The 13,020-nt window shown below is 42.4% G+C and overlaps 1 protein-coding gene across 1 annotated transcript in view; it reads left to right on the top strand.

Annotated features, from left to right (window-relative positions):
- LOC148474487 (uncharacterized) overlaps nt 1–12,108 on the top strand; it is a 43,154-nt gene extending 31,046 nt beyond the window's left edge. Inside the window, exon 4 of the mRNA XM_088458584.1 lies at nt 10,234–12,108. The gene's annotated coding sequence lies outside the window, so the exon portion shown is untranslated. The remainder of the gene's footprint in view (nt 1–10,233) is intronic.
- The last annotated feature ends 912 nt before the right edge of the window (nt 12,109–13,020 follow it).

Here is a 13,020-nt window from a genome sequence, read left to right as displayed (position 1 = left end):
TTCCTCCTAGTGCTGAAGCTGCTGCCACTAGTCATGACATAGACGATAACATGCCATCAACGTCGTCTGCCAAGGCCGATGCCCAATGTCATAGTAGAGGGCACATACAATCCCAAATGGCAAGGTTCAGGAAAATGACCTTGAAAAAGACATTTAAATCAGCTGAAGAGAAACGTAAACTTGCCAATATGCCATTTACGACACGGAGTGGCAAGGAACGGCTAAGGTCGATCCCTAGTATGTTCATGACTAGTGGTTCAGCTTCACATGACGATGGAAGCACTCCTCCCACTAAAAAAATCAAAAGAGTTAAGCTGGCAAAAGCACAGCGAAGAACTGTGCTTTCTAAGAAGATATCACAAATCCCCAAGGAGAGTCCAAGTGTGGTGGTGGTTGCGATGCCTGACCTTCCCAGCACTGGACGGGAAGAGGTGGCTCTTTCCACCATTTGCACGCCCCCTGCAAGTGCTGAAAGGAGCACCCACAGTCCACTTGCTGATATGCAAATTGAAGATGTCACTGTTGAAGTACAACAGGATGAGGATACTGGTGTAGCTGGCGCTGAGGAGGAAGTTGGCGAGGAGGATTCTGATGGTGATGTGGTTTGTTTAAATCAGGCTCCGGGGGAGACAGTTGTTGTCCGTGGGATGAAAAAGCCCATCACGGTCATGCCTGGGCAGAAGACCAAACATTCCACCTCTTTGGTCTGGCAATATTTCTATCCAAATCCGGACAACAACTGTCTTGCCATATGTACCATATGTAAAGGTGAAATAAGTAGGGGTAGGGACGTCAACCACCTAGGAACATCCTCCCTTATACGGCACCTGCAGCGCGTTCATAAAAAGTTACTGTCAAGTTCAGAAACTTTGGCTCAGACCGTAAGCAGTCCAGGGACACCTAAATCCCGTTGTCCTGTTGTATCCAAGCGCCTGCAAACCACACCGTCAACTCCCTCCTCGTCAATTTCCTCCTTAGTCAGGATCGGAAGTAGTCCTGCAGGCCATATCACTGGCATGACTGACTCTCCTATCCGGGATTCCTCCGGAGGATCCTGCATTGCTACGCCTACTGCTGCCGCTGCTGCTGTTGCTGCTGCTGCTGGGAGTCGTTCATCATCCCAGAGAGGAAGTAGGAACACCACTACTTTTACTAAACAATTGACCCTCCAACAGTCCTTAGCGAGGAGGATGAAGTACGACAGCAGTCATCCTGAAGCAAAACGTATAACTGAGGCCTTGACTGCTATGTTGGTGTTAGACGTGCGTCCGGTATCCGCCATTAGTGCAGTGGGATTTAGACAATTGATGGAGGTAGTGTGTCCCCGGTTCCAAATCCCGTCTAGATTCCACTTCACTAGGCAGGCGATACCGAGACTGTACAGAAACGTCAGAAAAAGTGTCCTCAGTGTCCTGAAAAATGCCGTTGTACGAAATGTCCACTTAACCACGGACATGTGGACAAGTGGAACAGGGCAGACTAAGGACTATATGACTGTGACAGCCCACTGGGTAGATGTATCACCTTACGCAGCAACAGCAGCAGCGTCACCAGTAGCAGCATCTCAGAAACGCCAGCTCGTTACAAGGCAGGCTACGCTGTGTATCACCGGTTTCAGTAAGAGGCACACCGCCGACAACCTCTTAGAGAAACTGAGGGAAATCATCGCCCAGTGGCTTACCCCACTTAGACTCTCCTGGGGATTTGTGATATCTGACAACGCCACCAATATTGTGCGGGCATTACATCTGGGCAAATTCCAGCACGTCCCATGTTTTGCTCACACAATAAACTTGGTGGTGCAGAATTTTCTGAAAAGCGACAGGGGCGTGCATGAGACGCTTTGGGTGGCCCGAAAAATTTCTGGCCACTTTCGCCATTCAGCGACTGCGTGCCGAAGACTGGAGCGCCAGCAAACACTCTTGAACCTGCCCCGCCATCACCTGAAGCAAGAGGTTGTGACGCGGTGGAACTCAACCCTCTATATGCTTCAGAGGATGGAGGAGCAGCAAAAGGCCATACAAGCCTATACATCCACCTATGACATAGGCAAAGGAGGGGGTATGCACCTGACTCAAGCGCAGTGGAGAATGATTTCCGTGTTGTGCAAGGTTCTTCAGCCCTTCGAACTTGCCACACGTGAAGTCAGTTCAGACACTGCCAGCTTGAGTCAGGTCATTCCCCTCATCAGGCTTTTGCAGAAGCAGCTGGAGAAAGTGAAGGAGGAGCTAAGATGGAGCGATTCCGCTCGGCATGTGGGACTTGTGGATGAAGCCCTTCATTCGCTTTGCCAGGATTCCAGGGTGGTCAATCTGTTGAAATCAGACCACTACATTTTGGCCACCGTGCTCGATCCTACGTTTAAAGCCTATGTGGTGTCTCTCTTTCCGGCCGACACAAGCCTGCAGAGGTGCAAAGACCTGCTGGTGAACACACTGTCAGCTGAAGCGGAACGTGACACGTCAACGGCTCCTTCTTCATTTTCTCCCGCAACTGGGGCTGCCAGGAAAAAACTTAGGTATCCTAAGCAACCCGCTGGCGGTGATGCAGGGCAGGCAGGACCAAGTTTGGACATCTGGTCCGGACTGAAGGACCTGGCAACAATTTCTGACATGTCTACTGTCACTGCATATGATACTGTCACCATTGACAGAATGGTGGAGGATTACATCGGTGACAGCATCCAAGTAGGCATGTCAGACAGTCCATACCTGTACTGGCAGGAAAAAGAGGCAATTTGGAGGCCCCTGTACAAACTGGCTCTATTTTACCTGAGTTGCCCCCCCTCCAGTGTGTACTCCGAAAGAGTGTTTAGTGCAGCCGGGAACCTTGTCAGCGAAAGGCGTAGGAGGTTGCTTCCACAGAATGTGGAGAAGATGATGTTCATCAAAATGAATTATCAGCTCTTCCAGGGAGACCAGCCTCCAGAAGGTACAGAGGGACCTGTGGTGGTGGATTCAAGTGGGGACGAGTTAATACTTTGTGAGGATGAGGATGTACACACTGAAGAGGGTGAGGAATCGGTGGATGAGGAGGATGAGGATGACATCTTGCCTCCGTAGAGCCAGTTTGTGCAGGGACACATTAATTGCCAGCTTGTTTTGTGGGGGCCCAAACGAACCAATCATTTCAGCCACAGTTGTGTGGCAGACCCTGGCGCTGAAATGATTGATTTGTTAAAGTGTGCATGTCCTGTTTATACAACATAAGGGTGGGTGGGAGGGCCCAAGGACAATTCCATCTTGCACCTCTTTTTTTCTTTGCATTATGTACAGTTTGGGGCCTAGTTTTTCTAACTGCCATCCTGCCTGCCACTGCAGTGTCACTCCTAGATGGGTCACGTGTTTGTGCCGCCCACTCGTGTCGCTTAGCATAGTCATCCAGCTACCTCGGTGCAACCTTTTGGACATAAAAACACTATTGTGAGGTGTGAGGTGTTCAGAATAGACTGGAAATGAGTGGAAATTAAGGTTATTGAGGTTAATAATAGCATAGGAGCAGAAAAACCTACAAATTCTGTGATTTTAGCTGTTTTTATGCTTTTTTTCAAAAAAATACAGATCCAAAACACAAAACCCAGAACCCAAAACACGGAAGGGTGGTTTTGGCAAAACCAATCCAGATCCAAAACACGAAGAAAGATCCAGATCCAAAACCAAAACACAAAACACGAAAAGTGGCCGGTGCACACCCCTAATAATAACTGTCTGATATAGCACAGCAGAGGCATCACTTACTTCTGTGACACCCGGTGCGGCAGGACTAAAATGATTTGCGCACTGTAGGTGCTCGTGCTCAAAAGGGGTGTGGTTTCATGGAATGGGGTTTGGCTTCATCTGCGAAGCCACGCCCACTATGTGTGCCGATCCGGGAGGCGTTAATGCCTCCCGTTCTCGGCACACAGTGGGCTTTTCCAGTGCTCCTGCAGCTGCTGGGGCAGCCCACAATCTCTCCCCTTCCTCTCTCCATGTCACGGTGACACCATCCGATGGGGTGACACCAAAATAGCAGAGCAACCCCTTGGATGGTGTTGCCCAGTGCAACCCGCACCCCTCTAGTGATGCCAGTGTAGCACAGCAATAAATGTCCAGTAATAATAACTGATATATCAAAGCACCAATTGTCTAGTAATAATAACTGATATAGCATATCACCAATTGTCTAGTAATAATAACTGATATAGCACAGCATCAACTGTCTAGTAATAATAACTGATACAGCACACCACCAATTGTCTAGTAATAATAACTGATATAGCACAGCACAAAATGTCTAGTAATAATAACAGATATAGCACACCACCAATTGTCTAGTAATAATAACAGATATAGCACACCACCAATTGTCTAGTAATAATAACTGATATAGCACACCACCAATTTTCTAGAAATAATAACTGATATAGCACACCACCAATTGGCTAGTAAATAATAACTGATATAGCACATTACCAATTGTCTAGTAATTATAACTGATATAGCACAGCACCAATTGTCTAGAAATAATAACTGATATAATTACTAGACAATTGGTGATGTGCTGTATCAGTTATAATTACTAGATAATTGGTGATGTGCTATAACTGATATAGCTCACCACCAATTATCTAGTAATAATAACTGATGTAGCACACCACCAATTGTCTAGTAATAATAACTGATATAGCACATCACCAATTGTCTAGTAATAATAGCCTATATAGTACATCACCAATTGTCTAGTAATAATAACTGATATAACACATCACGAAGGGCTCTATTTATTATCAATATTTTTACTAAAATAAAGTGAAAAGGGGTGTTTTCACACTCTTTTCACATTATTTTAGTTTCACCTAAAGTTATTAAAGGGGAATTGGAGTAGAATTTGTAAAATTCTACTCCAACCCCTAATTATCACTAATATTTAGTAATCAGATTGCATTTCCCATAATTATAATGGGAAATGCGATCTGCCTGGTAGTTACTAATATTAATTTGTGAAAAGAATACCGGGGGAAACCCTGTGATAATAACGCCACCCGGAGGTGGCATTATCCAGGGTCTCCCCTTTTAACGGACTCCTGCTCCTCCCTAACAGGCAGAGCAGAGCCCTGAGCCGGCCCCAGTGATCAGCTGTGTGGTCTAAACAGACCACATGCTGATACACTGCAAAAAAAAAGTAAAAAAAATAAACTTACCTGAGTCCAGGGTCTGGAGTTCGGGGCTCCGGTAATATCCTCCCTCCGGTTAGCTGGTCTCCCATCCTGCACTGGGACCCGGTCATCAGGTGTCCCATTTATTTCACATATTTCACACATTCTGCTTACTCTTATACATTATTATGCACCCACTGTGGTGGTAACACTGATTGAGGATCAGTTAGTCATCATATTGTATTATTAATAAATAAGCCTATCTCTAAAAGAGTCTAGATTTAATATTTATGCTATATAAATTTTTGTTAATATATAGATAACCCCCTTCTTTTTCCCTTTCCCCACAAAAACTACTTGATCAGTAAACAAGGTATTCACACTAATTTGATAAACTAAGCAGCAGTGTATGAAGGGTTAATAAGATGCAGTTGAGACCTTAGATGTCTGCTGATTAACAAATACATAATATATCTTGTTAGTAATGTCCACAGGCTGTATTCCTTGGTAGAGATTCATATAATCTGACTATACTATCATTTTTTCTATGTACACTATAAAAGATCTATGAACCTGGATTCTGATAGATATTTAAAAGTATGATCGAGCCTACTGATTTATATGAGAGCTATCCACATTTATCCCTAAATGGTATTATGGCATATGAACCATACCGAGTAAAAGGAAAATAAGTTTGAGGGTAACACCTTTTATCTTTTGCTTTCCCTTTCAATCCCTCTATCTAAGACTAACTAAGACTTAAATTTTTGTTTGTATATACATACATATATCTTAAATCTATCATTGTATTTTGAACAGTAACTATGTGGAATAAGACTACGTATACCAGCATGCTTTATTTTATCAGTGCTTTACTCCACAATTCCGAATTGCTAACTATGTGGAATAAGACTACATATACCAGCATGCTTCACTCCACTATTGCTGAGATTGGCTGCATGAATCAATCACATGATTGTATAGGGACGAAAACGATGGGCGTGGCCTATCCCCCGGGTAACTTAATACTATCCGATGACATCTCCCAGAAGACGGGAGACATGAATAATCTTTCTATTTAAGTAGCGGCTGTGTGTGACGTAACACACACGAGGTGAACAAGCCCTCAGTCGGGCGAAACGCGCATCCTCTCATCTTTTACCACAACGGGAGAACCAAACAGTCAGTGCAGGGACTGGACCCTGGGCTCCCACCACAATGGGAATGGTATCGTATTAGCCAAGATGGTTAACGTTTATTTCAGTTATATATGGGCTTACTATTGGAGCAGGCTATTTATTCCCTGCTGCAAAGACTAATATTACCAAACCACTGGGATATGTACTTGCTCTAGGATTAATATGTTTTGCAACTAGTCTCATGCACATATGATACATATATTGAGCAACATAAGGGGATACAGTGCTATGCACCTGCATTAGGATAAGTGTGTCCTGTAATTAGCTTTTTAACATATGCTGCACATATATCTAGTAACCTAGAGAGATACATGGTGAAAAACACACTAAACATCTATATGGATGCAATGACTCTATGTGATTATATTTATATGACATGCACCTGTTTTAGGATTAGCATGTCCTGCAGTTAGCTTTATATATATGCTGTTGTGTAAAGTATATATAACCTTACCCTTTTGGGCATTCATCTAACTAATAGTAGGCTACCTTCTATGCATGTATGCTAAGAAATTCAACTATCGTAATAGAATTTTTAAGGCAATTGTGATATTCACTATCAGTTGATATTATCTGTCTTATGACATCTTCTATTAAGGGTGAGCCATATAGGGTACTATGCGATATCTGGTAATATATATGCATTCACTGTGAATATCCCATTTGGATTTAAGTGTGTTTTATTATACTCTTTTGAAAATTGTTACACGAATTATAACCATAATACATATATTTGTCTGCACATTTATTTGACACTGTTGGTGTACAATCTATGTGTAACAATTAAAGTATGCTCATGCGTCAACTTTTTTGGAACACAATATTTTAATATTAAAAAGTGGACTTCTCATTGTGATAGTCCTACATTTATATTTTTTAGATGTGTTCTTGCTCTAGCCTAGGCGGGGGTAATCTATCTTTCCTCATAGGACTATCACTACAGCCATACATCACTAAAGTGCCCAATCTCGCCTGATCTTGGAAGCTAAATGGTGATAGGCCTGGTCAGTACTTGGAGGGGAGACCCCCAGGGAATACCAGGTGCCGTAGGCTAAAGAGGAATATATGGGACCCTAATGATGATTGGCAGAGCACCACAACCATACTCCTATTTGCTATACCCATCTTATGATAAAATATTTCTATTCTTCCTAATTAATACTTGCATACCCATTGGAATGGTAATAATTTGTTAAATATTTCGCCAGAGGATTACCTCAGGATCTTGTACTTTAATCAGATCAATGTGTACTTGACTGGCTTTCTTTGGGGGAAATATGGTACCATATATCTTATTGATTTATATTTAATAAAAGTTATATTTTAATTGTATTTATCTAAGAGTGCCCCAGCAACCAGCCCTACTTCTCTTCTCTTTGTGTACATATCGTCTTTTTGGGCTATGGGACCACCACCAACGACTTTTGAATGATACCATTTGAGTAATGATTGCTTATGGTTGGTCTATTTGAATCTGAAAAAAGCTCTGTGCAGATTCTTCCCTTGCCCTTTGAATAACTTATATAGCACAGCACCAATTGTCTTGTAATGACTGATATAGCACAGCACCAATTGTCTATTAATAATAACTGATATAGCACAGCACCAATTGTCTAGTAATAATAACAGATATAGCACATCACCAATTGTCTAGTAAATAATAATAACAGATATAGCACAGCACCAAATATCTAGCAATAATAACTGATATATCACATCACCAATTGTCTAGTAATAATAACTGAGATAGCACAGCACCAATTGTCTTGTAATAACTGATATAGCACAGCACCAATTGACTACTAATAACTGATATAGCACAGCACCAATTGTCTTGTAATAATAACAGATATAGCACACAACCAATTGTCTAGCGATAATAACTGATATAGCACACCACCAACTATCTTGTAAAAACTGATATAGAACAGCACAAATTGTCTTGATAAACTGATATAGCACAGCACCAATTGACTACTAATAACTAATATAGCATAGCACCATTTGTCTAGTAATAATAACAGATATAGCACACCACCAATTGTCTAGCAATAATAACTGATAAAGCACTTCACCAATTGTCTAATAATAATAATAACAGATATAGCACATCACCAATTGTCTAGTAATAATAACTGATACAGCACACCACCAATTGTCTAGCAATAATAACAGATATAGCACAGCACCAAATCTCTAGTACTAATAACAGATATATCACACCACCAATTGTCTAGTAATAATAACTAATGTAGCACAACACCAACGGTCTAGTAATAATAATAGCTCTTTTCCACCAAAAACCCAGGCCCGACCTGGGTTTTTAAGACATGGTTCCAACCCAGGTCAGACACCATTTACACAGCACCATCGATCTGCGTTATTCTCAGGTCAGCCCCGTTCACACTGCACCTGGGTCTGCCCTGCTAAACTTGTGAGGTCATAAAAAGTGAGAGGTGACTGCTCCACAACCACCAATCAGCTAATTTTAGGCATGACCCAGGTTGGATAACACGGGTTGCGCCGTTTACACTGCACCATTACCCGGGTCCATCCTGGGCCCGACCCTGGTAGCTACCTAGGTTGGATTGTGGGCAGGGGCGTATCTTTAATGGGTGCAGGGTGTGTGGTGCACGTGGGCCGCCGGGTCCAGAGTGGCCCTGCACCGCACACACCTTGCACCAATATTGTCTAAAAGTCACCTGTCCGTGGTCCTGCGTTGGGTGTCAGCACTGCACAGAACATTTATAAAATGGCCGCCGGGGCAATTTTTCTGGTGTTCTGTGCATACGCAGTAGACTCTGGGCACACTGTAGTGCCCATAGTCTACTGACTCTGCGGTGGCCGGCCAGCCACGCCACTTGGCTGCCGGCCGCCAGGGAGAGAAGAGGGGGCCCAGCACGGGGATGCACATGGGCCCCCTCCTCTCTTAAGATGCCCCTGATTGTGGGTTATTTTTCAGAGACCCTTTTACACTGAGCTGCGACCCGGGTAGACCCAGCAAAAACCCAGGGGTATAACTTATATACAGGGCAGGTGCTACCATTAGGCAGCTTATCAGTGGCGGCCACTGGAGGGCACCGCTCACCGCTCAGAATGACAGAATGATTGTACTGTGCAATGCATGCATTAGCTGAACGTGTAAGTTACACACACTGCTATGTCTAATTGACAGTTCTTCTCCTGTCTGTGTTGTGAACTGCATGGCAGGAGAGGGGGATAGCAGGGGAGGGAGGGGGATGAAAGCATAACACAGGACGGACACTGCAGTCTCATCTCCACAACTCTTCTGCCTGTGTTGTACTGTACACTGTACGGCAGGAGAGGGGGGAGAGTAGGGGAGGGAGGAGGCTGAAAGGATAACACAGCCTGAACACTGCTCTTGTCCCCTTGTACAGGCTGTCAAAGCCGGATAATTGGCTGAGACAGGATCGGTTTAAAATTAGATCTGTGCGATGCCATTTGCGAATGGCAATGAGACGCCATTTTGCGACTGGCCATCCAGCGCCATTTTAGTGAAACTCGCCATTATAAGTACATACGGCGATACTATTATTTAGCGTCATGCGATTCCCACGCAATAGAAAGAAGTTAAAAGTCCTCACCATGTAAATACAGACAGTCACGAAAACATATAAAATGATTATCCCTGCAAAACACGTACCATAATGTACTCCACAAAACACATAGTCGCACAGCGCTAACTAGCGCCTTTTCCCTATTTCCCAATACTTACACACTGCACACTTACATAAAAGGTTCCCTAGTATTAAAGTGTAATATTCAAGGTTTATTCAGTAATTATTAATGTTATGAAATAAAGATTATTTGATATCTAAGGTTTAGTACATGGTAAGCAGACCGTGTTTGGTGTTGTACTGATCCACTGTGTCTCAACAGATTTACGGTATCATCGGTGAGAAGATCGCAAAATGCATCTGCAAGTTATGGATTATGAAGATATTAGGTGATAGAAATGTACTATGTATGTAGTATTTCCCTTTAGATTGGCATACCAAGAGCGGGAAAACCAAGAACAAAGCAGCAACAGAAGACCAAGAACTACCCCTAATGACATCATACTAATTGTCCAAGAAACTGTTGAATGCTACTATGACCCTTATCAAAAGTCAATGAGATTGTGTTTGCCTGTTTGCATTTTGTACAGAGGGTATATCAATATCACCATATAATATAGAATATATTAAGACCAATATATAATAAAAACAATTCCTTACACAACTAGAATCAAAAATATATATATGTGTATTTCACATATTCCAGAGAGAGTCAGAACAAGTTTACATAGAAACCAGCATATCAAAAGAGATGGCTAACTGAAACTATACTCTAATTAGCATTTGTATACCAGTGGCCTGCTCTCACACTGTTGGGACAGGAGTTTCAAGGTGGAGGTTTGGGATGCCCTTTTATGGAAACGGCCTCATAGGTGAGGGGCATGAGTATGGCATTCACACTGGGGACACTCATAGAGAAATAGGCTGAGAACACACATGTTAGCAGACACACTTGGAGCAGGGAACTGGAAGAGAGAGGTCTTCCTCTCACAAGACAACCAAAAATGGGACTTTGTACTCCTGGAATATGGCTAAGTATATTGTTGTTAAACTGTACAGTAGTTAGTCTATTTGGGTATCTGTAGCTAGTTGTGTGTTAATCTGTAATGTAGCTTATAAAGATTGTATGTAACAAGTTTGTTTAAAGGAATTCATAAGTCTGTGTTAGCATACAGTGGATGATATAGTGTGATCTAGTCTGTAATGTTATCATCCACGCTGCAGTGTACAATTGTCTGTTTATACTGGTTGTATTATCAGCATGCAGGAAAGGGATTGATTATGGAGTTTTTGTAATATGTGAAACAGAACTATGGTATTTGTAATGATTGGTGCTGGTTGATATAATTGTTTGAGATCCGCTGGTGAGCTGTGTTAGGGCCTGGAACCAAGTACTTGATTCGATGGAATGGTGAATTACTAGTAGTGTGATCATGGCTATAAGACTGGCATAGGTTTGGTGTAATTTCAGTGTTATGATAGAATTGTGTACTGTGAGTACTGGTATTTTGGCTACTATATGGTGCTCACTACCTGAATAAATTTGTATAGTATCATGAATGTAATCATAGGCTGGTATCAGTGTTATATCATGGAAGTTTAATTAATAACAGCTTTGAATGGTATAAGTAATAACCGTGTGTAAGATAGAGACTGCAGTTTTTGTTAAAGATGGTTACCAGCAAGTGGGTTAGACAATGGCATTACATGTGATACTCCCCTCCCCCCATTGAAACATGTGCTTGATTCATGGAAGTTGTGAATGAATAGTCTTGTGATTATAGTTATAATTCTACCCAGTTTTGTTGTTGTATAGTACAAAAAGTTTGTTGTAGTTATTATAATTGTGATCATTAATGGATACATGATTTACAGAGTTACAACATAATGTGAGTTTTCTTACTTTCAAAATGGAGTGTATTATGTGAGTTTTCAAAATGCAGTTTGTCTAGAGACCATGCGGTTTGGACAATAGGGCATGTGTCATTCCCAACCCCCCCCACACACACACACCCCCACATCAGCCATCTTGGACATGTGCTCCCAGCAGACATTTATCTCTCTCTCTCTCTCTCTCTCTCTTTCATTGTATGGTTGTATTTTGAAGTTTAATCACTGTTTTATGCATATGTATATCAACTGTACCTAGTCATTGTATAAATTTATTTGCGCTAATTATATTTAGATCACAGCATGTAACCATCTACTTTTATATTGAATAATATCTTTTTGTGCTTTGGAACCACATTCAAAGTCTGAAAGCATTTATTTCTTGTGCGACTCATTACGCTATTAAGCGACAATTTGGTGTAGTGGATCAGCTAGAATCCATAAGGCACAGCTCTGCTCTTCTGCCTATGTTGTACACTCGGTCATGACATGATTGGGGGGGGGGGGCAGCAGTGCTGCCTGTAGCGTCCTGCGGACGCACACTGTCTCCTCACTCCCCGGCCCCTGCAGCCACAGCGTCTGCCCTGTATCTGGCGCTTTCAGTCAGGCTGCCCTAGCCTACTGTGTCAGCGCCAGCGCTGACGTCACGTGCAGGCCGCATTGGTTAATCCAATGAATCAATCATCTGCCCCCTAGGCTGCCTCTGTACTTCCAACTTTGCTTGAGGAGAAGAGAATGGATGTTTAAATCGAGAGTTGCCTGCAGTGGAATATAATTTAATAAGTATGTAATATTATATTAAGTATGTAATATTATATATAGCACTGTATATTGTGTGTATGTGCGTCAGTGTCATGACTAATGGCGCTGTAGACAGAGTATATATTATACTGTCTGCAGTGCCATTATACTCACTGACACACAATAGGCTAAAATTCTGCCTAGGGTGCCAGGGAACCTCGCACCGGCCCTGCTGATATAGCACACCACCACCTGTCTAGAAATTGGTGTATGACAGGGGTATAACTGATATAGCACACCACCAATTGTCTAATAATAATAACTGATACAGTACAGCAACAAATGTTTAGTAATAATAACTGATATAGCACAGCAACAAATATCTATTAATAATAACTGATATATCATAGCACCATCTGTCTAGTAATAATAACCAGGGCCATAGCTAGGGTAGTGCGGCTGGTGCCATCGCACAGGG

The sequence above is a fragment of the Taudactylus pleione genome, unplaced genomic scaffold (genome assembly GCF_031769625.1).
Source record: "Taudactylus pleione unplaced genomic scaffold, aTauple2 ptg000842l, whole genome shotgun sequence".
Classification (NCBI taxonomy): domain Eukaryota; kingdom Metazoa; phylum Chordata; class Amphibia; order Anura; family Myobatrachidae; genus Taudactylus; species Taudactylus pleione.
Note: the sequence above shows the minus strand (reverse complement) of the source record. Positions and strands in the feature narration are given on the sequence as shown.